The sequence below is a fragment of the Marmota flaviventris genome, chromosome 14, assembly GCF_047511675.1.
Source record: "Marmota flaviventris isolate mMarFla1 chromosome 14, mMarFla1.hap1, whole genome shotgun sequence".
Taxonomy (NCBI): domain Eukaryota; kingdom Metazoa; phylum Chordata; class Mammalia; order Rodentia; family Sciuridae; genus Marmota; species Marmota flaviventris.
This window is the reverse complement of record NC_092511.1, coordinates 89755641-89781206: the sequence shown is the minus strand read 5'-3', so window position 1 is coordinate 89781206 and position 25566 is coordinate 89755641. Positions and strand designations below refer to the sequence as shown.

General features: G+C 50.7%; 1 long non-coding RNA gene across 1 annotated transcript; it reads right to left on the bottom strand.

Moving 5' to 3' along the window:
- Positions 1-114: 114 nt before the first annotated feature.
- LOC139701756 (uncharacterized) lies at positions 115-25023 on the bottom strand. Its single transcript, XR_011704269.1, has 14 exons — positions 24920-25023; positions 23013-23126; positions 21104-21217; positions 19197-19310; positions 17286-17399; positions 15380-15493; positions 13473-13586; positions 11566-11679; positions 9656-9769; positions 7747-7860; positions 5839-5952; positions 3928-4041; positions 2019-2132; positions 115-223 (listed from the first exon to the last, which is right to left on the bottom strand). It is a non-coding gene; the product is annotated as an uncharacterized lncRNA (long non-coding RNA).
- Between the last annotated feature and the right edge of the window lie 543 nt (positions 25024-25566).

The window sequence follows — 25566 nt, the reverse complement described above, 5'->3', positions numbered from 1 at the left end:
GACAGCTGGCAGAGGTGGGGGCTCTGGGCTTCTTCCTGTCAGAAACCCCAGGTGGGATGGTGGCTCCAGGGATGAGGGGCTTCTTCCCTCGGGGAGCGTGTTTAGGTACCTTTCAAGACGGCAGACTGAGGAATCAGACCAGAGACTCTGCGTCTAATAGAAGATAAAGTTGGTCCTCATCTTCATCTCGTGGGGGCAGGCCCCAAATTCCTTAATAAGACTCCTATAGCACAAGAGTTAAAACCAAGAATCAACAAATGGGACGAATTCAAACTGAAAAAGTTTTTTCTCAGCAAGAGAAATAATATGCGAGGTGAATAGGGAGCCTACATCCTGGGAACCAATTTTTACCCCTCAAACATCAGATAGAGCTCTAATCTCTAGAGTGTACAAAGAACTCAAAAAGTTAAACAACAAAAAAGCAGATAACCCAATCAACAAATGGGCCAAGGACTTGGACAGAAACTTCTCAGAAGAGGACATACGATCAATTAACAAATACATGAAAAAATGCTCACCATCTCTAGCAGTCAGAGAAATGCAAATCAAAACCACCCTAAGATACCATCTCACTCCAGTCAGAAAGGCAGCCATTATGAAGTCAAACAACAATAAGTGCTGGCGAGGATGCAGGGGCGGGGGTGGGGGGTGGGGGGGGGGGAAGGTACACTCATACATTGCTGGTGGGACTGCAAATTGGTGCAGCCAATTTGGAAAGCAGTATGGAGATTCCTTGGAAAGCTGGGAATGGAACCACCATTTGACCCAGCTATTCTCCTTCTTGGATTATACCCAAAAGACCTAAGAAGAGCATACTACAGGGACACAGCCACATCAATGTTTACAGCAGCACAATTCACAATAGCTAGAATGTGGAACCAACCTAGATGCCCTTTAATAGATGAATGGATTAAAAATGTGGCATTTATACACAATGAAATATTACTCAGCACTAAAAAATAACAAGATCATGGCATTTGCAGGGAAATGGATGCCAAAGAAGGCCCAGTGTGAGAAGGTGGCTGTAGGCAGAGCGGGACAGCCATTGCCAAGGAAGAAATGCTCATCCATGGGGAATACGGGTAGGCCACAGAAATGAAAGTTTCCTTTGCCGTCACATCAATAGGGGGGACCTCTGAGGCTGCCACCACTTCTGGAACTGGCCTGTCCAGTCACCACTGAGGACCTGAACTGGGAGAAACAGAAAGCTCCGCAGCACATCCACTGCCTTCTGATGGGTGAGTCCCAGGCCATCTGGGACAGCTATACCATGCCCCCCAACCCCAGCCCATGTGTGGGCCCCTCTACCTGGGAAGGGGCCAAGCCTCTGGCATCAGTGGGCCTCAGCCAGACCTTGCCTTACCACCCCAGCACTGCCTCCCCGCCCAAAGTGGGTGGGCGCTGCTCTCTCCTCCCAGAGACACCCTCCTACCTCCAAACTTTGTGTCCCCCTCTTCCACAGCCTGCCAACTGTTCCTTGGCCCTTCCTCCCAGGCCCTCTCCCAGCACCTTGGCAGGCTTGGCTCTGCAGCCAGTGGCTCCCTTGGGGGCCACCCTCATGAACACCATTATGACTTCACAGTCCCCCTTCCCCCACATCTGGGGCCTCCATCTGACTCCAGTAGGAACTTCCTACTCTCTCACCAGGGCCCAAAGCCCAACAGTACTCACAGGGCCTCAGCAGTAGACAGCTCCAGTCTGCCACCTTTTTTTAAAATTTTTACTTATTTTTTTTTAGTCATACATGACAGAATGTGTGTGGGTGCTGGCACGGGCCCCCACGGTGGGATTTCTACGTCTGTCAGCACCAAGGGCTGAGTGGGTTGGGCTGCCCAGGCTGGGGGGCCTGCTATCAATGGTGGGAATGGAGCTACCCCTGGACCTGGAGATCCCAGGTGTCCAAACTACTGACAGCTGGCAGAGGTGGGGGCTCTGGGCTTCTTCCTGTCAGAAACCCCAGGTGGGATGGTGGCTCCAGGGATGAGGGGCTTCTTCCCTCGGGGAGCGTGTTTAGGTACCTTTCAAGACGGCAGACTGAGGAATCAGACCAGAGACTCTGCGTCTAATAGAAGATAAAGTTGGTCCTCATCTTCATCTCCTGGGGGCAGGCCCCAAATTCCTTAATAAGACTCCTATAGCACAAGAGTTAAAACCAAGAATCAACAAATGGGACGAATTCAAACTGAAAAAGTTTTTTCTCAGCAAGAGAAATAATATGCGAGGTGAATAGGGAGCCTACATCCTGGGAACCAATTTTTACCCCTCAAACATCAGATAGAGCTCTAATCTCTAGAGTGTACAAAGAACTCAAAAAGTTAAACAACAAAAAAGCAGATAACCCAATCAACAAATGGGCCAAGGACTTGGACAGAAACTTCTCAGAAGAGGACATAGGATCAATTAACAAATACATGAAAAAATGCTCACCATCTCTAGCAGTCAGAGAAATGCAAATCAAAACCACCCTAAGATACCATCTCACTCCAGTCAGAAAGGCAGCCATTATGAAGTCAAACAACAATAAGTGCTGGCGAGGATGCAGGGGCGGGGGTGGGGGGTGGGGGGGGGGGAAGGTACACTCATACATTGCTGGTGGGACTGCAAATTGGTGCAGCCAATTTGGAAAGCAGTATGGAGATTCCTTGGAAAGCTGGGAATGGAACCACCATTTGACCCAGCTATTCTCCTTCTTGGATTATACCCAAAAGACCTAAGAAGAGCATACTACAGGGACACAGCCACATCAATGTTTACAGCAGCACAATTCACAATAGCTAGAATGTGGAACCAACCTAGATGCCCTTTAATAGATGAATGGATTAAAAATGTGGCATTTATACACAATGAAATATTACTCAGCACTAAAAAATAACAAGATCATGGCATTTGCAGGGAAATGGATGCCAAAGAAGGCCCAGTGTGAGAAGGTGGCTGTAGGCAGAGCGGGACAGCCATTGCCAAGGAAGAAATGCTCATCCATGGGGAATACGGGTAGGCCACAGAAATGAAAGTTTCCTTTGCCGTCACATCAATAGGGGGGACCTCTGAGGCTGCCACCACTTCTGGAACTGGCCTGTCCAGTCACCACTGAGGACCTGAACTGGGAGAAACAGAAAGCTCCGCAGCACATCCACTGCCTTCTGATGGGTGAGTCCCAGGCCATCTGGGACAGCTATACCATGCCCCCCAACCCCAGCCCATGTGTGGGCCCCTCTACCTGGGAAGGGGCCAAGCCTCTGGCATCAGTGGGCCTCAGCCAGACCTTGCCTTACCACCCCAGCACTGCCTCCCCGCCCAAAGTGGGTGGGCGCTGCTCTCTCCTCCCAGAGACACCCTCCTACCTCCAAACTTTGTGTCCCCCTCTTCCACAGCCTGCCAACTGTTCCTTGGCCCTTCCTCCCAGGCCCTCTCCCAGCACCTTGGCAGGCTTGGCTCTGCAGCCAGTGGCTCCCTTGGGGGCCACCCTCATGAACACCATTATGACTTCACAGTCCCCCTTCCCCCACATCTGGGGCCTCCATCTGACTCCAGTAGGAACTTCCTACTCTCTCACCAGGGCCCAAAGCCCAACAGTACTCACAGGGCCTCAGCAGTAGACAGCTCCAGTCTGCCACCTTTTTTTAAAATTTTTACTTATTTTTTTTTAGTCATACATGACAGAATGTGTGTGGGTGCTGGCACGGGCCCCCACGGTGGGATTTCTACGTCTGTCAGCACCAAGGGCTGAGTGGGTTGGGCTGCCCAGGCTGGGGGGCCTGCTATCAATGGTGGGAATGGAGCTACCCCTGGACCTGGAGATCCCAGGTGTCCAAACTACTGACAGCTGGCAGAGGTGGGGGCTCTGGGCTTCTTCCTGTCAGAAACCCCAGGTGGGATGGTGGCTCCAGGGATGAGGGGCTTCTTCCCTCGGGGAGCGTGTTTAGGTACCTTTCAAGACGGCAGACTGAGGAATCAGACCAGAGACTCTGCGTCTAATAGAAGATAAAGTTGGTCCTCATCTTCATCTCCTGGGGGCAGGCCCCAAATTCCTTAATAAGACTCCTATAGCACAAGAGTTAAAACCAAGAATCAACAAATGGGACGAATTCAAACTGAAAAAGTTTTTTCTCAGCAAGAGAAATAATATGCGAGGTGAATAGGGAGCCTACATCCTGGGAACCAATTTTTACCCCTCAAACATCAGATAGAGCTCTAATCTCTAGAGTGTACAAAGAACTCAAAAAGTTAAACAACAAAAAAGCAGATAACCCAATCAACAAATGGGCCAAGGACTTGGACAGAAACTTCTCAGAAGAGGACATACGATCAATTAACAAATACATGAAAAAATGCTCACCATCTCTAGCAGTCAGAGAAATGCAAATCAAAACCACCCTAAGATACCATCTCACTCCAGTCAGAAAGGCAGCCATTATGAAGTCAAACAACAATAAGTGCTGGCGAGGATGCAGGGGCGGGGGTGGGGGGTGGGGGGGGGGGGAAAGGTACACTCATACATTGCTGGTGGGACTGCAAATTGGTGCAGCCAATTTGGAAAGCAGTATGGAGATTCCTTGGAAAGCTGGGAATGGAACCACCATTTGACCCAGCTATTCTCCTTCTTGGATTATACCCAAAAGACCTAAGAAGAGCATACTACAGGGACACAGCCACATCAATGTTTACAGCAGCACAATTCACAATAGCTAGAATGTGGAACCAACCTAGATGCCCTTTAATAGATGAATGGATTAAAAATGTGGCATTTATACACAATGAAATATTACTCAGCACTAAAAAATAACAAGATCATGGCATTTGCAGGGAAATGGATGCCAAAGAAGGCCCAGTGTGAGAAGGTGGCTGTAGGCAGAGCGGGACAGCCATTGCCAAGGAAGAAATGCTCATCCATGGGGAATACGGGTAGGCCACAGAAATGAAAGTTTCCTTTGCCGTCACATCAATAGGGGGGACCTCTGAGGCTGCCACCACTTCTGGAACTGGCCTGTCCAGTCACCACTGAGGACCTGAACTGGGAGAAACAGAAAGCTCCGCAGCACATCCACTGCCTTCTGATGGGTGAGTCCCAGGCCATCTGGGACAGCTATACCATGCCCCCCAACCCCAGCCCATGTGTGGGCCCCTCTACCTGGGAAGGGGCCAAGCCTCTGGCATCAGTGGGCCTCAGCCAGACCTTGCCTTACCACCCCAGCACTGCCTCCCCGCCCAAAGTGGGTGGGCGCTGCTCTCTCCTCCCAGAGACACCCTCCTACCTCCAAACTTTGTGTCCCCCTCTTCCACAGCCTGCCAACTGTTCCTTGGCCCTTCCTCCCAGGCCCTCTCCCAGCACCTTGGCAGGCTTGGCTCTGCAGCCAGTGGCTCCCTTGGGGGCCACCCTCATGAACACCATTATGACTTCACAGTCCCCCTTCCCCCACATCTGGGGCCTCCATCTGACTCCAGTAGGAACTTCCTACTCTCTCACCAGGGCCCAAAGCCCAACAGTACTCACAGGGCCTCAGCAGTAGACAGCTCCAGTCTGCCACCTTTTTTTAAAATTTTTACTTATTTTTTTTTAGTCATACATGACAGAATGTGTGTGGGTGCTGGCACGGGCCCCCACGGTGGGATTTCTACGTCTGTCAGCACCAAGGGCTGAGTGGGTTGGGCTGCCCAGGCTGGGGGGCCTGCTATCAATGGTGGGAATGGAGCTACCCCTGGACCTGGAGATCCCAGGTGTCCAAACTACTGACAGCTGGCAGAGGTGGGGGCTCTGGGCTTCTTCCTGTCAGAAACCCCAGGTGGGATGGTGGCTCCAGGGATGAGGGGCTTCTTCCCTCGGGGAGCGTGTTTAGGTACCTTTCAAGACGGCAGACTGAGGAATCAGACCAGAGACTCTGCGTCTAATAGAAGATAAAGTTGGTCCTCATCTTCATCTCCTGGGGGCAGGCCCCAAATTCCTTAATAAGACTCCTATAGCACAAGAGTTAAAACCAAGAATCAACAAATGGGACGAATTCAAACTGAAAAAGTTTTTTCTCAGCAAGAGAAATAATATGCGAGGTGAATAGGGAGCCTACATCCTGGGAACCAATTTTTACCCCTCAAACATCAGATAGAGCTCTAATCTCTAGAGTGTACAAAGAACTCAAAAAGTTAAACAACAAAAAAGCAGATAACCCAATCAACAAATGGGCCAAGGACTTGGACAGAAACTTCTCAGAAGAGGACATAGGATCAATTAACAAATACATGAAAAAATGCTCACCATCTCTAGCAGTCAGAGAAATGCAAATCAAAACCACCCTAAGATACCATCTCACTCCAGTCAGAAAGGCAGCCATTATGAAGTCAAACAACAATAAGTGCTGGCGAGGATGCAGGGGCGGGGGTGGGGGGTGGGGGGGGGGGAAGGTACACTCATACATTGCTGGTGGGACTGCAAATTGGTGCAGCCAATTTGGAAAGCAGTATGGAGATTCCTTGGAAAGCTGGGAATGGAACCACCATTTGACCCAGCTATTCTCCTTCTTGGATTATACCCAAAAGACCTAAGAAGAGCATACTACAGGGACACAGCCACATCAATGTTTACAGCAGCACAATTCACAATAGCTAGAATGTGGAACCAACCTAGATGCCCTTTAATAGATGAATGGATTAAAAATGTGGCATTTATACACAATGAAATATTACTCAGCACTAAAAAATAACAAGATCATGGCATTTGCAGGGAAATGGATGCCAAAGAAGGCCCAGTGTGAGAAGGTGGCTGTAGGCAGAGCGGGACAGCCATTGCCAAGGAAGAAATGCTCATCCATGGGGAATACGGGTAGGCCACAGAAATGAAAGTTTCCTTTGCCGTCACATCAATAGGGGGGACCTCTGAGGCTGCCACCACTTCTGGAACTGGCCTGTCCAGTCACCACTGAGGACCTGAACTGGGAGAAACAGAAAGCTCCGCAGCACATCCACTGCCTTCTGATGGGTGAGTCCCAGGCCATCTGGGACAGCTATACCATGCCCCCCAACCCCAGCCCATGTGTGGGCCCCTCTACCTGGGAAGGGGCCAAGCCTCTGGCATCAGTGGGCCTCAGCCAGACCTTGCCTTACCACCCCAGCACTGCCTCCCCGCCCAAAGTGGGTGGGCGCTGCTCTCTCCTCCCAGAGACACCCTCCTACCTCCAAACTTTGTGTCCCCCTCTTCCACAGCCTGCCAACTGTTCCTTGGCCCTTCCTCCCAGGCCCTCTCCCAGCACCTTGGCAGGCTTGGCTCTGCAGCCAGTGGCTCCCTTGGGGGCCACCCTCATGAACACCATTATGACTTCACAGTCCCCCTTCCCCCACATCTGGGGCCTCCATCTGACTCCAGTAGGAACTTCCTACTCTCTCACCAGGGCCCAAAGCCCAACAGTACTCACAGGGCCTCAGCAGTAGACAGCTCCAGTCTGCCACCTTTTTTTAAAATTTTTACTTATTTTTTTTAGTCATACATGACAGAATGTGTGTGGGTGCTGGCACGGGCCCCCACGGTGGGATTTCTACGTCTGTCAGCACCAAGGGCTGAGTGGGTTGGGCTGCCCAGGCTGGGGGGCCTGCTATCAATGGTGGGAATGGAGCTACCCCTGGACCTGGAGATCCCAGGTGTCCAAACTACTGACAGCTGGCAGAGGTGGGGGCTCTGGGCTTCTTCCTGTCAGAAACCCCAGGTGGGATGGTGGCTCCAGGGATGAGGGGCTTCTTCCCTCGGGGAGCGTGTTTAGGTACCTTTCAAGACGGCAGACTGAGGAATCAGACCAGAGACTCTGCGTCTAATAGAAGATAAAGTTGGTCCTCATCTTCATCTCCTGGGGGCAGGCCCCAAATTCCTTAATAAGACTCCTATAGCACAAGAGTTAAAACCAAGAATCAACAAATGGGACGAATTCAAACTGAAAAAGTTTTTTCTCAGCAAGAGAAATAATATGCGAGGTGAATAGGGAGCCTACATCCTGGGAACCAATTTTTACCCCTCAAACATCAGATAGAGCTCTAATCTCTAGAGTGTACAAAGAACTCAAAAAGTTAAACAACAAAAAAGCAGATAACCCAATCAACAAATGGGCCAAGGACTTGGACAGAAACTTCTCAGAAGAGGACATAGGATCAATTAACAAATACATGAAAAAATGCTCACCATCTCTAGCAGTCAGAGAAATGCAAATCAAAACCACCCTAAGATACCATCTCACTCCAGTCAGAAAGGCAGCCATTATGAAGTCAAACAACAATAAGTGCTGGCGAGGATGCAGGGGCGGGGGTGGGGGGTGGGGGGGGGGGAAGGTACACTCATACATTGCTGGTGGGACTGCAAATTGGTGCAGCCAATTTGGAAAGCAGTATGGAGATTCCTTGGAAAGCTGGGAATGGAACCACCATTTGACCCAGCTATTCTCCTTCTTGGATTATACCCAAAAGACCTAAGAAGAGCATACTACAGGGACACAGCCACATCAATGTTTACAGCAGCACAATTCACAATAGCTAGAATGTGGAACCAACCTAGATGCCCTTTAATAGATGAATGGATTAAAAATGTGGCATTTATACACAATGAAATATTACTCAGCACTAAAAAATAACAAGATCATGGCATTTGCAGGGAAATGGATGCCAAAGAAGGCCCAGTGTGAGAAGGTGGCTGTAGGCAGAGCGGGACAGCCATTGCCAAGGAAGAAATGCTCATCCATGGGGAATACGGGTAGGCCACAGAAATGAAAGTTTCCTTTGCCGTCACATCAATAGGGGGGACCTCTGAGGCTGCCACCACTTCTGGAACTGGCCTGTCCAGTCACCACTGAGGACCTGAACTGGGAGAAACAGAAAGCTCCGCAGCACATCCACTGCCTTCTGATGGGTGAGTCCCAGGCCATCTGGGACAGCTATACCATGCCCCCCAACCCCAGCCCATGTGTGGGCCCCTCTACCTGGGAAGGGGCCAAGCCTCTGGCATCAGTGGGCCTCAGCCAGACCTTGCCTTACCACCCCAGCACTGCCTCCCCGCCCAAAGTGGGTGGGCGCTGCTCTCTCCTCCCAGAGACACCCTCCTACCTCCAAACTTTGTGTCCCCCTCTTCCACAGCCTGCCAACTGTTCCTTGGCCCTTCCTCCCAGGCCCTCTCCCAGCACCTTGGCAGGCTTGGCTCTGCAGCCAGTGGCTCCCTTGGGGGCCACCCTCATGAACACCATTATGACTTCACAGTCCCCCTTCCCCCACATCTGGGGCCTCCATCTGACTCCAGTAGGAACTTCCTACTCTCTCACCAGGGCCCAAAGCCCAACAGTACTCACAGGGCCTCAGCAGTAGACAGCTCCAGTCTGCCACCTTTTTTTAAAATTTTTACTTATTTTTTTTTAGTCATACATGACAGAATGTGTGTGGGTGCTGGCACGGGCCCCCACGGTGGGATTTCTACGTCTGTCAGCACCAAGGGCTGAGTGGGTTGGGCTGCCCAGGCTGGGGGGCCTGCTATCAATGGTGGGAATGGAGCTACCCCTGGACCTGGAGATCCCAGGTGTCCAAACTACTGACAGCTGGCAGAGGTGGGGGCTCTGGGCTTCTTCCTGTCAGAAACCCCAGGTGGGATGGTGGCTCCAGGGATGAGGGGCTTCTTCCCTCGGGGAGCGTGTTTAGGTACCTTTCAAGACGGCAGACTGAGGAATCAGACCAGAGACTCTGCGTCTAATAGAAGATAAAGTTGGTCCTCATCTTCATCTCCTGGGGGCAGGCCCCAAATTCCTTAATAAGACTCCTATAGCACAAGAGTTAAAACCAAGAATCAACAAATGGGACGAATTCAAACTGAAAAAGTTTTTTCTCAGCAAGAGAAATAATATGCGAGGTGAATAGGGAGCCTACATCCTGGGAACCAATTTTTACCCCTCAAACATCAGATAGAGCTCTAATCTCTAGAGTGTACAAAGAACTCAAAAAGTTAAACAACAAAAAAGCAGATAACCCAATCAACAAATGGGCCAAGGACTTGGACAGAAACTTCTCAGAAGAGGACATACGATCAATTAACAAATACATGAAAAAATGCTCACCATCTCTAGCAGTCAGAGAAATGCAAATCAAAACCACCCTAAGATACCATCTCACTCCAGTCAGAAAGGCAGCCATTATGAAGTCAAACAACAATAAGTGCTGGCAAGGATGCAGGGGCGGGGGTGGGGGGTGGGGGGGGGGGGAAGGTACACTCATACATTGCTGGTGGGACTGCAAATTGGTGCAGCCAATTTGGAAAGCAGTATGGAGATTCCTTGGAAAGCTGGGAATGGAACCACCATTTGACCCAGCTATTCTCCTTCTTGGATTATACCCAAAAGACCTAAGAAGAGCATACTACAGGGACACAGCCACATCAATGTTTACAGCAGCACAATTCACAATAGCTAGAATGTGGAACCAACCTAGATGCCCTTTAATAGATGAATGGATTAAAAATGTGGCATTTATACACAATGAAATATTACTCAGCACTAAAAAATAACAAGATCATGGCATTTGCAGGGAAATGGATGCCAAAGAAGGCCCAGTGTGAGAAGGTGGCTGTAGGCAGAGCGGGACAGCCATTGCCAAGGAAGAAATGCTCATCCATGGGGAATACGGGTAGGCCACAGAAATGAAAGTTTCCTTTGCCGTCACATCAATAGGGGGGACCTCTGAGGCTGCCACCACTTCTGGAACTGGCCTGTCCAGTCACCACTGAGGACCTGAACTGGGAGAAACAGAAAGCTCCGCAGCACATCCACTGCCTTCTGATGGGTGAGTCCCAGGCCATCTGGGACAGCTATACCATGCCCCCCAACCCCAGCCCATGTGTGGGCCCCTCTACCTGGGAAGGGGCCAAGCCTCTGGCATCAGTGGGCCTCAGCCAGACCTTGCCTTACCACCCCAGCACTGCCTCCCCGCCCAAAGTGGGTGGGCGCTGCTCTCTCCTCCCAGAGACACCCTCCTACCTCCAAACTTTGTGTCCCCCTCTTCCACAGCCTGCCAACTGTTCCTTGGCCCTTCCTCCCAGGCCCTCTCCCAGCACCTTGGCAGGCTTGGCTCTGCAGCCAGTGGCTCCCTTGGGGGCCACCCTCATGAACACCATTATGACTTCACAGTCCCCCTTCCCCCACATCTGGGGCCTCCATCTGACTCCAGTAGGAACTTCCTACTCTCTCACCAGGGCCCAAAGCCCAACAGTACTCACAGGGCCTCAGCAGTAGACAGCTCCAGTCTGCCACCTTTTTTTAAAATTTTTACTTATTTTTTTTTAGTCATACATGACAGAATGTGTGTGGGTGCTGGCACGGGCCCCCACGGTGGGATTTCTACGTCTGTCAGCACCAAGGGCTGAGTGGGTTGGGCTGCCCAGGCTGGGGGGCCTGCTATCAATGGTGGGAATGGAGCTACCCCTGGACCTGGAGATCCCAGGTGTCCAAACTACTGACATCTGGCAGAGGTGGGGGCTCTGGGCTTCTTCCTGTCAGAAACCCCAGGTGGGATGGTGGCTCCAGGGATGAGGGGCTTCTTCCCTCGGGGAGCGTGTTTAGGTACCTTTCAAGACGGCAGACTGAGGAATCAGACCAGAGACTCTGCGTCTAATAGAAGATAAAGTTGGTCCTCATCTTCATCTCGTGGGGGCAGGCCCCAAATTCCTTAATAAGACTCCTATAGCACAAGAGTTAAAACCAAGAATCAACAAATGGGACGAATTCAAACTGAAAAAGTTTTTTCTCAGCAAGAGAAATAATATGCGAGGTGAATAGGGAGCCTACATCCTGGGAACCAATTTTTACCCCTCAAACATCAGATAGAGCTCTAATCTCTAGAGTGTACAAAGAACTCAAAAAGTTAAACAACAAAAAAGCAGATAACCCAATCAACAAATGGGCCAAGGACTTGGACAGAAACTTCTCAGAAGAGGACATAGGATCAATTAACAAATACATGAAAAAATGCTCACCATCTCTAGCAGTCAGAGAAATGCAAATCAAAACCACCCTAAGATACCATCTCACTCCAGTCAGAAAGGCAGCCATTATGAAGTCAAACAACAATAAGTGCTGGCGAGGATGCAGGGGCGGGGGTGGGGGGTGGGGGGGGGGAAGGTACACTCATACATTGCTGGTGGGACTGCAAATTGGTGCAGCCAATTTGGAAAGCAGTATGGAGATTCCTTGGAAAGCTGGGAATGGAACCACCATTTGACCCAGCTATTCTCCTTCTTGGATTATACCCAAAAGACCTAAGAAGAGCATACTACAGGGACACAGCCACATCAATGTTTACAGCAGCACAATTCACAATAGCTAGAATGTGGAACCAACCTAGATGCCCTTTAATAGATGAATGGATTAAAAATGTGGCATTTATACACAATGAAATATTACTCAGCACTAAAAAATAACAAGATCATGGCATTTGCAGGGAAATGGATGCCAAAGAAGGCCCAGTGTGAGAAGGTGGCTGTAGGCAGAGCGGGACAGCCATTGCCAAGGAAGAAATGCTCATCCATGGGGAATACGGGTAGGCCACAGAAATGAAAGTTTCCTTTGCCGTCACATCAATAGGGGGGACCTCTGAGGCTGCCACCACTTCTGGAACTGGCCTGTCCAGTCACCACTGAGGACCTGAACTGGGAGAAACAGAAAGCTCCGCAGCACATCCACTGCCTTCTGATGGGTGAGTCCCAGGCCATCTGGGACAGCTATACCATGCCCCCCAACCCCAGCCCATGTGTGGGCCCCTCTACCTGGGAAGGGGCCAAGCCTCTGGCATCAGTGGGCCTCAGCCAGACCTTGCCTTACCACCCCAGCACTGCCTCCCCGCCCAAAGTGGGTGGGCGCTGCTCTCTCCTCCCAGAGACACCCTCCTACCTCCAAACTTTGTGTCCCCCTCTTCCACAGCCTGCCAACTGTTCCTTGGCCCTTCCTCCCAGGCCCTCTCCCAGCACCTTGGCAGGCTTGGCTCTGCAGCCAGTGGCTCCCTTGGGGGCCACCCTCATGAACACCATTATGACTTCACAGTCCCCCTTCCCCCACATCTGGGGCCTCCATCTGACTCCAGTAGGAACTTCCTACTCTCTCACCAGGGCCCAAAGCCCAACAGTACTCACAGGGCCTCAGCAGTAGACAGCTCCAGTCTGCCACCTTTTTTTAAAATTTTTACTTATTTTTTTTAGTCATACATGACAGAATGTGTGTGGGTGCTGGCACGGGCCCCCACGGTGGGATTTCTACGTCTGTCAGCACCAAGGGCTGAGTGGGTTGGGCTGCCCAGGCTGGGGGGCCTGCTATCAATGGTGGGAATGGAGCTACCCCTGGACCTGGAGATCCCAGGTGTCCAAACTACTGACAGCTGGCAGAGGTGGGGGCTCTGGGCTTCTTCCTGTCAGAAACCCCAGGTGGGATGGTGGCTCCAGGGATGAGGGGCTTCTTCCCTCGGGGAGCGTGTTTAGGTACCTTTCAAGACGGCAGACTGAGGAATCAGACCAGAGACTCTGCGTCTAATAGAAGATAAAGTTGGTCCTCATCTTCATCTCCTGGGGGCAGGCCCCAAATTCCTTAATAAGACTCCTATAGCACAAGAGTTAAAACCAAGAATCAACAAATGGGACGAATTCAAACTGAAAAAGTTTTTTCTCAGCAAGAGAAATAATATGCGAGGTGAATAGGGAGCCTACATCCTGGGAACCAATTTTTACCCCTCAAACATCAGATAGAGCTCTAATCTCTAGAGTGTACAAAGAACTCAAAAAGTTAAACAACAAAAAAGCAGATAACCCAATCAACAAATGGGCCAAGGACTTGGACAGAAACTTCTCAGAAGAGGACATAGGATCAATTAACAAATACATGAAAAAATGCTCACCATCTCTAGCAGTCAGAGAAATGCAAATCAAAACCACCCTAAGATACCATCTCACTCCAGTCAGAAAGGCAGCCATTATGAAGTCAAACAACAATAAGTGCTGGCGAGGATGCAGGGGCGGGGGTGGGGGGTGGGGGGGGGGAAGGTACACTCATACATTGCTGGTGGGACTGCAAATTGGTGCAGCCAATTTGGAAAGCAGTATGGAGATTCCTTGGAAAGCTGGGAATGGAACCACCATTTGACCCAGCTATTCTCCTTCTTGGATTATACCCAAAAGACCTAAGAAGAGCATACTACAGGGACACAGCCACATCAATGTTTACAGCAGCACAATTCACAATAGCTAGAATGTGGAACCAACCTAGATGCCCTTTAATAGATGAATGGATTAAAAATGTGGCATTTATACACAATGAAATATTACTCAGCACTAAAAAATAACAAGATCATGGCATTTGCAGGGAAATGGATGCCAAAGAAGGCCCAGTGTGAGAAGGTGGCTGTAGGCAGAGCGGGACAGCCATTGCCAAGGAAGAAATGCTCATCCATGGGGAATACGGGTAGGCCACAGAAATGAAAGTTTCCTTTGCCGTCACATCAATAGGGGGGACCTCTGAGGCTGCCACCACTTCTGGAACTGGCCTGTCCAGTCACCACTGAGGACCTGAACTGGGAGAAACAGAAAGCTCCGCAGCACATCCACTGCCTTCTGATGGGTGAGTCCCAGGCCATCTGGGACAGCTATACCATGCCCCCCAACCCCAGCCCATGTGTGGGCCCCTCTACCTGGGAAGGGGCCAAGCCTCTGGCATCAGTGGGCCTCAGCCAGACCTTGCCTTACCACCCCAGCACTGCCTCCCCGCCCAAAGTGGGTGGGCGCTGCTCTCTCCTCCCAGAGACACCCTCCTACCTCCAAACTTTGTGTCCCCCTCTTCCACAGCCTGCCAACTGTTCCTTGGCCCTTCCTCCCAGGCCCTCTCCCAGCACCTTGGCAGGCTTGGCTCTGCAGCCAGTGGCTCCCTTGGGGGCCACCCTCATGAACACCATTATGACTTCACAGTCCCCCTTCCCCCACATCTGGGGCCTCCATCTGACTCCAGTAGGAACTTCCTACTCTCTCACCAGGGCCCAAAGCCCAACAGTACTCACAGGGCCTCAGCAGTAGACAGCTCCAGTCTGCCACCTTTTTTTAAAATTTTTACTTATTTTTTTTAGTCATACATGACAGAATGTGTGTGGGTGCTGGCACGGGCCCCCACGGTGGGATTTCTACGTCGGTCAGCACCAAGGGCTGAGTGGGTTGGGCTGCCCAGGCTGGGGGGCCTGCTATCAATGGTGGGAATGGAGCTACCCCTGGACCTGGAGATCCCAGGTGTCCAAACTACTGACAGCTGGCAGAGGTGGGGGCTCTGGGCTTCTTCCTGTCAGAAACCCCAGGTGGGATGGTGGCTCCAGGGATGAGGGGCTTCTTCCCTCGGGGAGCGTGTTTAGGTACCTTTCAAGACGGCAGACTGAGGAATCAGACCAGAGACTCTGCGTCTAATAGAAGATAAAGTTGGTCCTCATCTTCATCTCCTGGGGGCAGGCCCCAAATTCCTTAATAAGACTCCTATAGCACAAGAGTTAAAACCAAGAATCAACAAATGGGACGAATTCAAACTGAAAAAGTTTTTTCTCAGCAAGAGAAATAATATGCGAGGTGAATAGGGAGCCTACATCCTGGGAACCAATTTTTACCCCTCAAACATCAGATAGAGCTCTAATCTCTAGAGTGTACAAAGAACTCAAAAAGTTAAACAACAAAAAAGCAGATAACCCAATCAACAAATGGGCCAAGGACTTGGACAGAAACTTCTCAGAAGAGGACATAGGATCAATTAACAAATACATGAAAAAATGCTCACCATCTCTAGCAGTCAGAGAAATGCAAATCAAAACCACCCTAAGATACCATCTCACTCCAGTCAGAAAGGCAGCCATTATGAAGTCAAACAACAATAAGTGCTGGCGAGGATGCAGGGGCGGGGGTGGGGGGTGGGGGGGGGAAGGTACACTCATACATTGCTGGTGGGACTGCAAATTGGTGCAGCCAATTTGGAAAGCAGTATGGAGATTCCTTGGAAAGCTGGGAATGGAACCACCATTTGACCCAGCTATTCTCCTTCTTGGATTATACCCAAAAGACCTAAGAAGAGCATACTACAGGGACACAGCCACATCAATGTTTACAGCAGCACAATTCACAATAGCTAGAATGTGGAACCAACCTAGATGCCCTTTAATAGATGAATGGATTAAAAATGTGGCAATTATACACAATGAAATATTACTCAGCACTAAAAAATAACAAGATCATGGCATTTGCAGGGAAATGGATGCCAAAGAAGGCCCAGTGTGAGAAGGTGGCTGTAGGCAGAGCGGGACAGCCATTGCCAAGGAAGAAATGCTCATCCATGGGGAATACGGGTAGGCCACAGAAATGAAAGTTTCCTTTGCCGTCACATCAATAGGGGGGACCTCTGAGGCTGCCACCACTTCTGGAACTGGCCTGTCCAGTCACCACTGAGGACCTGAACTGGGAGAAACAGAAAGCTCCGCAGCACATCCACTGCCTTCTGATGGGTGAGTCCCAGGCCATCTGGGACAGCTATACCATGCCCCCCAACCCCAGCCCATGTGTGGGCCCCTCTACCTGGGAAGGGGCCAAGCCTCTGGCATCAGTGGGCCTCAGCCAGACCTTGCCTTACCACCCCAGCACTGCCTCCCCGCCCAAAGTGGGTGGGCGCTGCTCTCTCCTCCCAGAGACACCCTCCTACCTCCAAACTTTGTGTCCCCCTCTTCCACAGCCTGCCAACTGTTCCTTGGCCCTTCCTCCCAGGCCCTCTCCCAGCACCTTGGCAGGCTTGGCTCTGCAGCCAGTGGCTCCCTTGGGGGCCACCCTCATGAACACCATTATGACTTCACAGTCCCCCTTCCCCCACATCTGGGGCCTCCATCTGACTCCAGTAGGAACTTCCTACTCTCTCACCAGGGCCCAAAGCCCAACAGTACTCACAGGGCCTCAGCAGTAGACAGCTCCAGTCTGCCACCTTTTTTTAAAATTTTTACTTATTTTTTTTAGTCATACATGACAGAATGTGTGTGGGTGCTGGCACGGGCCCCCACGGTGGGATTTCTACGTCGGTCAGCACCAAGGGCTGAGTGGGTTGGGCTGCCCAGGCTGGGGGGCCTGCTATCAATGGTGGGAATGGAGCTACCCCTGGACCTGGAGATCCCAGGTGTCCAAACTACTGACAGCTGGCAGAGGTGGGGGCTCTGGGCTTCTTCCTGTCAGAAACCCCAGGTGGGATGGTGGCTCCAGGGATGAGGGGCTTCTTCCCTCGGGGAGCGTGTTTAGGTACCTTTCAAGACGGCAGACTGAGGAATCAGACCAGAGACTCTGCGTCTAATAGAAGATAAAGTTGGTCCTCATCTTCATCTCCTGGGGGCAGGCCCCAAATTCCTTAATAAGACTCCTATAGCACAAGAGTTAAAACCAAGAATCAACAAATGGGACGAATTCAAACTGAAAAAGTTTTTTCTCAGCAAGAGAAATAATATGCGAGGTGAATAGGGAGCCTACATCCTGGGAACCAATTTTTACCCCTCAAACATCAGATAGAGCTCTAATCTCTAGAGTGTACAAAGAACTCAAAAAGTTAAACAACAAAAAAGCAGATAACCCAATCAACAAATGGGCCAAGGACTTGGACAGAAACTTCTCAGAAGAGGACATACGATCAATTAACAAATACATGAAAAAATGCTCACCATCTCTAGCAGTCAGAGAAATGCAAATCAAAACCACCCTAAGATACCATCTCACTCCAGTCAGAAAGGCAGCCATTATGAAGTCAAACAACAATAAGTGCTGGCGAGGATGCAGGGGCGGGGGTGGGGGGGGGGGGGGGGGGGGAAGGTACACTCATACATTGCTGGTGGGACTGCAAATTGGTGCAGCCAATTTGGAAAGCAGTATGGAGATTCCTTGGAAAGCTGGGAATGGAACCACCATTTGACCCAGCTATTCTCCTTCTTGGATTATACCCAAAAGACCTAAGAAGAGCATACTACAGGGACACAGCCACATCAATGTTTACAGCAGCACAATTCACAATAGCTAGAATGTGGAACCAACCTAGATGCCCTTTAATAGATGAATGGATTAAAAATGTGGCATTTATACACAATGAAATATTACTCAGCACTAAAAAATAACAAGATCATGGCATTTGCAGGGAAATGGATGCCAAAGAAGGCCCAGTGTGAGAAGGTGGCTGTAGGCAGAGCAGGACAGCCATTGCCAAGGAAGAAATGCTCATCCATGGGGAATACGGGTAGGCCACAGAAATGAAAGTTTCCTTTGCCGTCACATCAATAGGGGGGACCTCTGAGGCTGCCACCACTTCTGGAACTGGCCTGTCCAGTCACCACTGAGGACCTGAACTGGGAGAAACAGAAAGCTCCGCAGCACATCCACTGCCTTCTGATGGGTGAGTCCCAGGCCATCTGGGACAGCTATACCATGCCCCCCAACCCCAGCCCATGTGTGGGCCCCTCTACCTGGGAAGGGGCCAAGCCTCTGGCATCAGTGGGCCTCAGCCAGACCTTGCCTTACCACCCCAGCACTGCCTCCCCGCCCAAAGTGGGTGGGCGCTGCTCTCTCCTCCCAGAGACACCCTCCTACCTCCAAACTTTGTGTCCCCCTCTTCCACAGCCTGCCAACTGTTCCTTGGCCCTTCCTCCCAGGCCCTCTCCCAGCACCTTGGCAGGCTTGGCTCTGCAGCCAGTGGCTCCCTTGGGGGCCACCCTCATGAACACCATTATGACTTCACAGTCCCCCTTCCCCCACATCTGGGGCCTCCATCTGACTCCAGTAGGAACTTCCTACTCTCTCACCAGGGCCCAAAGCCCAACAGTACTCACAGGGCCTCAGCAGTAGACAGCTCCAGTCTGCCACCTTTTTTTAAAATTTTTACTTATTTTTTTTTAGTCATACATGACAGAATGTGTGTGGGTGCTGGCACGGGCCCCCACGGTGGGATTTCTACGTCTGTCAGCACCAAGGGCTGAGTGGGTTGGGCTGCCCAGGCTGGGGGGCCTGCTATCAATGGTGGGAATGGAGCTACCCCTGGACCTGGAGATCCCAGGTGTCCAAACTACTGACAGCTGGCAGAGGTGGGGGCTCTGGGCTTCTTCCTGTCAGAAACCCCAGGTGGGATGGTGGCTCCAGGGATGAGGGGCTTCTTCCCTCGGGGAGCGTGTTTAGGTACCTTTCAAGACGGCAGACTGAGGAATCAGACCAGAGACTCTGCGTCTAATAGAAGATAAAGTTGGTCCTCATCTTCATCTCCTGGGGGCAGGCCCCAAATTCCTTAATAAGACTCCTATAGCACAAGAGTTAAAACCAAGAATCAACAAATGGGACGAATTCAAACTGAAAAAGTTTTTTCTCAGCAAGAGAAATAATATGCGAGGTGAATAGGGAGCCTACATCCTGGGAACCAATTTTTACCCCTCAAACATCAGATAGAGCTCTAATCTCTAGAGTGTACAAAGAACTCAAAAAGTTAAACAACAAAAAAGCAGATAACCCAATCAACAAATGGGCCAAGGACTTGGACAGAAACTTCTCAGAAGAGGACATAGGATCAATTAACAAATACATGAAAAAATGCTCACCATCTCTAGCAGTCAGAGAAATGCAAATCAAAACCACCCTAAGATACCATCTCACTCCAGTCAGAAAGGCAGCCATTATGAAGTCAAACAACAATAAGTGCTGGCGAGGATGCAGGGGCGGGGGTGGGGGGTGGGGGGGGGGAAGGTACACTCATACATTGCTGGTGGGACTGCAAATTGGTGCAGCCAATTTGGAAAGCAGTATGGAGATTCCTTGGAAAGCTGGGAATGGAACCACCATTTGACCCAGCTATTCTCCTTCTTGGATTATACCCAAAAGACCTAAGAAGAGCATACTACAGGGACACAGCCACATCAATGTTTACAGCAGCACAATTCACAATAGCTAGAATGTGGAACCAACCTAGATGCCCTTTAATAGATGAATGGATTAAAAATGTGGCATTTATACACAATGAAATATTACTCAGCACTAAAAAATAACAAGATCATGGCATTTGCAGGGAAATGGATGCCAAAGAAGGCCCAGTGTGAGAAGGTGGCTGTAGGCAGAGCGGGACAGCCATTGCCAAGGAAGAAATGCTCATCCATGGGGAATACGGGTAGGCCACAGAAATGAAAGTTTCCTTTGCCGTCACATCAATAGGGGGGACCTCTGAGGCTGCCACCACTTCTGGAACTGGCCTGTCCAGTCACCACTGAGGACCTGAACTGGGAGAAACAGAAAGCTCCGCAGCACATCCACTGCCTTCTGATGGGTGAGTCCCAGGCCATCTGGGACAGCTATACCATGCCCCCCAACCCCAGCCCATGTGTGGGCCCCTCTACCTGGGAAGGGGCCAAGCCTCTGGCATCAGTGGGCCTCAGACAGACCTTGCCTTACCACCCCAGCACTGCCTCCCCGCCCAAAGTGGGTGGGCGCTGCTCTCTCCTCCCAGAGACACCCTCCTACCTCCAAACTTTGTGTCCCCCTCTTCCACAGCCTGCCAACTGTTCCTTGGCCCTTCCTCCCAGGCCCTCTCCCAGCACCTTGGCAGGCTTGGCTCTGCAGCCAGTGGCTCCCTTGGGGGCCACCCTCATGAACACCATTATGACTTCACAGTCCCCCTTCCCCCACATCTGGGGCCTCCATCTGACTCCAGTAGGAACTTCCTACTCTCTCACCAGGGCCCAAAGCCCAACAGTACTCACAGGGCCTCAGCAGTAGACAGCTCCAGTCTGCCACCTTTTTTTAAAATTTTTACTTATTTTTTTTAGTCATACATGACAGAATGTGTGTGGGTGCTGGCACGGGCCCCCACGGTGGGATTTCTACGTCGGTCAGCACCAAGGGCTGAGTGGGTTGGGCTGCCCAGGCTGGGGGGCCTGCTATCAATGGTGGGAATGGAGCTACCCCTGGACCTGGAGATCCCAGGTGTCCAAACTACTGACAGCTGGCAGAGGTGGGGGCTCTGGGCTTCTTCCTGTCAGAAACCCCAGGTGGGATGGTGGCTCCAGGGATGAGGGGCTTCTTCCCTCGGGGAGCGTGTTTAGGTACCTTTCAAGACGGCAGACTGAGGAATCAGACCAGAGACTCTGCGTCTAATAGAAGATAAAGTTGGTCCTCATCTTCATCTCGTGGGGGCAGGCCCCAAATTCCTTAATAAGACTCCTATAGCACAAGAGTTAAAACCAAGAATCAACAAATGGGACGAATTCAAACTGAAAAAGTTTTTTCTCAGCAAGAGAAATAATATGCGAGGTGAATAGGGAGCCTATATCCTGGGAACCAATTTTTACCCCTCAAACATCAGATAGAGCTCTAATCTCTAGAGTGTACAAAGAACTCAAAAAGTTAAACAACAAAAAAGCAGATAACCCAATCAACAAATGGGCCAAGGACTTGGACAGAAACTTCTCAGAAGAGGACATAGGATCAATTAACAAATACATGAAAAAATGCTCACCATCTCTAGCAATCAGAGAAATGCAAATCAAAACCACCCTAAGATACCATCTCACTCCAGTCAGAAAGGCAGCCATTATGAAGTCAAACAACAATAAGTGCTGGCGAGGATGCAGGGGCGGGGGTGGGGGGTGGGGGGGGGGGAAGGTATACTCATACATTGCTGGTGGGACTGCAAATTGGTGCAGCCAATTTGGAAAGCAGTATGGAGATTCCTTGGAAAGCTGGGAATGGAACCACCATTTGACCCAGCTATTCTCCTTCTTGGATTATACCCAAAAGACCTAAGAAGAGCATACTACAGGGACACAGCCACATCAATGTTTACAGCAGCACAATTCACAATAGCTAGAATGTGGAACCAACCTAGATGCCCTTTAATAGATGAATGGATTAAAAATGTGGCATTTATACACAATGAAATATTACTCAGCACTAAAAAATAACAAGATCATGGCATTTGCAGGGAAATGGATGCCAAAGAAGGCCCAGTGTGAGAAGGTGGCTGTAGGCAGAGCGGGACAGCCATTGCCAAGGAAGAAATGCTCATCCATGGGGAATACGGGTAGGCCACAGAAATGAAAGTTTCCTTTGCCGTCACATCAATAGGGGGGACCTCTGAGGCTGCCACCACTTCTGGAACTGGCCTGTCCAGTCACCACTGAGGACCTGAACTGGGAGAAACAGAAAGCTCCGCAGCACATCCACTGCCTTCTGATGGGTGAGTCCCAGGCCATCTGGGACAGCTATACCATGCCCCCCAACCCCAGCCCATGTGTGGGCCCCTCTACCTGGGAAGGGGCCAAGCCTCTGGCATCAGTGGGCCTCAGCCAGACCTTGCCTTACCACCCCAGCACTGCCTCCCCGCCCAAAGTGGGTGGGCGCTGCTCTCTCCTCCCAGAGACACCCTCCTACCTCCAAACTTTGTGTCCCCCTCTTCCACAGCCTGCCAACTGTTCCTTGGCCCTTCCTCCCAGGCCCTCTCCCAGCACCTTGGCAGGCTTGGCTCTGCAGCCAGTGGCTCCCTTGGGGGCCACCCTCATGAACACCATTATGACTTCACAGTCCCCCTTCCCCCACATCTGGGGCCTCCATCTGACTCCAGTAGGAACTTCCTACTCTCTCACCAGGGCCCAAAGCCCAACAGTACTCACAGGGCCTCAGCAGTAGACAGCTCCAGTCTGCCACCTTTTTTTAAAATTTTTACTTATTTTTTTTTAGTCATACATGACAGAATGTGTGTGGGTGCTGGCACGGGCCCCCACGGTGGGATTTCTACGTCTGTCAGCACCAAGGGCTGAGTGGGTTGGGCTGCCCAGGCTGGGGGGCCTGCTATCAATGGTGGGAATGGAGCTACCCCTGGACCTGGAGATCCCAGGTGTCCAAACTACTGACAGCTGGCAGAGGTGGGGGCTCTGGGCTTCTTCCTGTCAGAAACCCCAGGTGGGATGGTGGCTCCAGGGATGAGGGGCTTCTTCCCTCGGGGAGCGTGTTTAGGTACCTTTCAAGACGGCAGACTGAGGAATCAGACCAGAGACTCTGCGTCTAATAGAAGATAAAGTTGGTCCTCATCTTCATCTCCTGGGGGCAGGCCCCAAATTCCTTAATAAGACTCCTATAGCACAAGAGTTAAAACCAAGAATCAACAAATGGGACGAATTCAAACTGAAAAAGTTTTTTCTCAGCAAGAGAAATAATATGCGAGGTGAATAGGGAGCCTACATCCTGGGAACCAATTTTTACCCCTCAAACATCAGATAGAGCTCTAATCTCTAGAGTGTACAAAGAACTCAAAAAGTTAAACAACAAAAAAGCAGATAACCCAATCAACAAATGGGCCAAGGACTTGGACAGAAACTTCTCAGAAGAGGACATACGATCAATTAACAAATACATGAAAAAATGCTCACCATCTCTAGCAGTCAGAGAAATGCAAATCAAAACCACCCTAAGATACCATCTCACTCCAGTCAGAAAGGCAGCCATTATGAAGTCAAACAACAATAAGTGCTGGCGAGGATGCAGGGGCGGGGGTGGGGGGTGGGGGGGGGGAAGGTACACTCATACATTGCTGGTGGGACTGCAAATTGGTGCAGCCAATTTGGAAAGCAGTATGGAGATTCCTTGGAAAGCTGGGAATGGAACCACCATTTGACCCAGCTATTCTCCTTCTTGGATTATACCCAAAAGACCTAAGAAGAGCATACTACAGGGACACAGCCACATCAATGTTTACAGCAGCACAATTCACAATAGCTAGAATGTGGAACCAACCTAGATGCCCTTTAATAGATGAATGGATTAAAAATGTGGCATTTATACACAATGAAATATTACTCAGCACTAAAAAATAACAAGATCATGGCATTTGCAGGGAAATGGATGCCAAAGAAGGCCCAGTGTGAGAAGGTGGCTGTAGGCAGAGCGGGACAGCCATTGCCAAGGAAGAAATGCTCATCCATGGGGAATACGGGTAGGCCACAGAAATGAAAGTTTCCTTTGCCGTCACATCAATAGGGGGGACCTCTGAGGCTGCCACCACTTCTGGAACTGGCCTGTCCAGTCACCACTGAGGACCTGAACTGGGAGAAACAGAAAGCTCCGCAGCACATCCACTGCCTTCTGATGGGTGAGTCCCAGGCCATCTGGGACAGCTATACCATGCCCCCCAACCCCAGCCCATGTGTGGGCCCCTCTACCTGGGAAGGGGCCAAGCCTCTGGCATCAGTGGGCCTCAGCCAGACCTTGCCTTACCACCCCAGCACTGCCTCCCCGCCCAAAGTGGGTGGGCGCTGCTCTCTCCTCCCAGAGACACCCTCCTACCTCCAAACTTTGTGTCCCCCTCTTCCACAGCCTGCCAACTGTTCCTTGGCCCTTCCTCCCAGGCCCTCTCCCAGCACCTTGGCAGGCTTGGCTCTGCAGCCAGTGGCTCCCTTGGGGGCCACCCTCATGAACACCATTATGACTTCACAGTCCCCCTTCCCCCACATCTGGGGCCTCCATCTGACTCCAGTAGGAACTTCCTACTCTCTCACCAGGGCCCAAAGCCCAACAGTACTCACAGGGCCTCAGCAGTAGACAGCTCCAGTCTGCCACCTTTTTTTAAAATTTTTACTTATTTTTTTTAGTCATACATGACAGAATGTGTGTGGGTGCTGGCATGGGCCCCCACGGTGGGATTTCTACGTCTGTCAGCACCAAGGGCTGAGTGGGTTGGGCTGCCCAGGCTGGGGGGCCTGCTATCAATGGTGGGAATGGAGCTACCCCTGGACCTGGAGATCCCAGGTGTCCAAACTACTGACAGCTGGCAGAGGTGGGGGCTCTGGGCTTCTTCCTGTCAGAAACCCCAGGTGGGATGGTGGCTCCAGGGATGAGGGGCTTCTTCCCTCGGGGAGCGTGTTTAGGTACCTTTCAAGACGGCAGACTGAGGAATCAGACCAGAGACTCTGCGTCTAATAGAAGATAAAGTTGGTCCTCATCTTCATCTCCTGGGGGCAGGCCCCAAATTCCTTAATAAGACTCCTATAGCACAAGAGTTAAAACCAAGAATCAACAAATGGGACGAATTCAAACTGAAAAAGTTTTTTCTCAGCAAGAGAAATAATATGCGAGGTGAATAGGGAGCCTACATCTCACTCCAGTCAGAAAGGCAGCCATTATGAAGTCAAACAACAATAAGTGCTGGCGAGGATGCAGGGGCGGGGGTGGGGGGTGGGGGGGGAAGGTACACTCATACATTGCTGGTGGGACTGCAAATTGGTGCAGCCAATTTGGAAAGCAGTATGGAGATTCCTTGGAAAGCTGGGAATGGAACCACCATTTGACCCAGCTATTCTCCTTCTTGGATTATACCCAAAAGACCTAAGAAGAGCATACTACAGGGACACAGCCACATCAATGTTTACAGCAGCACAATTCACAATAGCTAGACTGTGGAACCAACCTAGATGCCCTTCAATAGATGAATGGATTTTCAAAATTGGCATTTATACACAATGGAATATTACTCAGCACTAAAAAATAACAAGGTCATGGCATTTGCAGGGAAATGGATG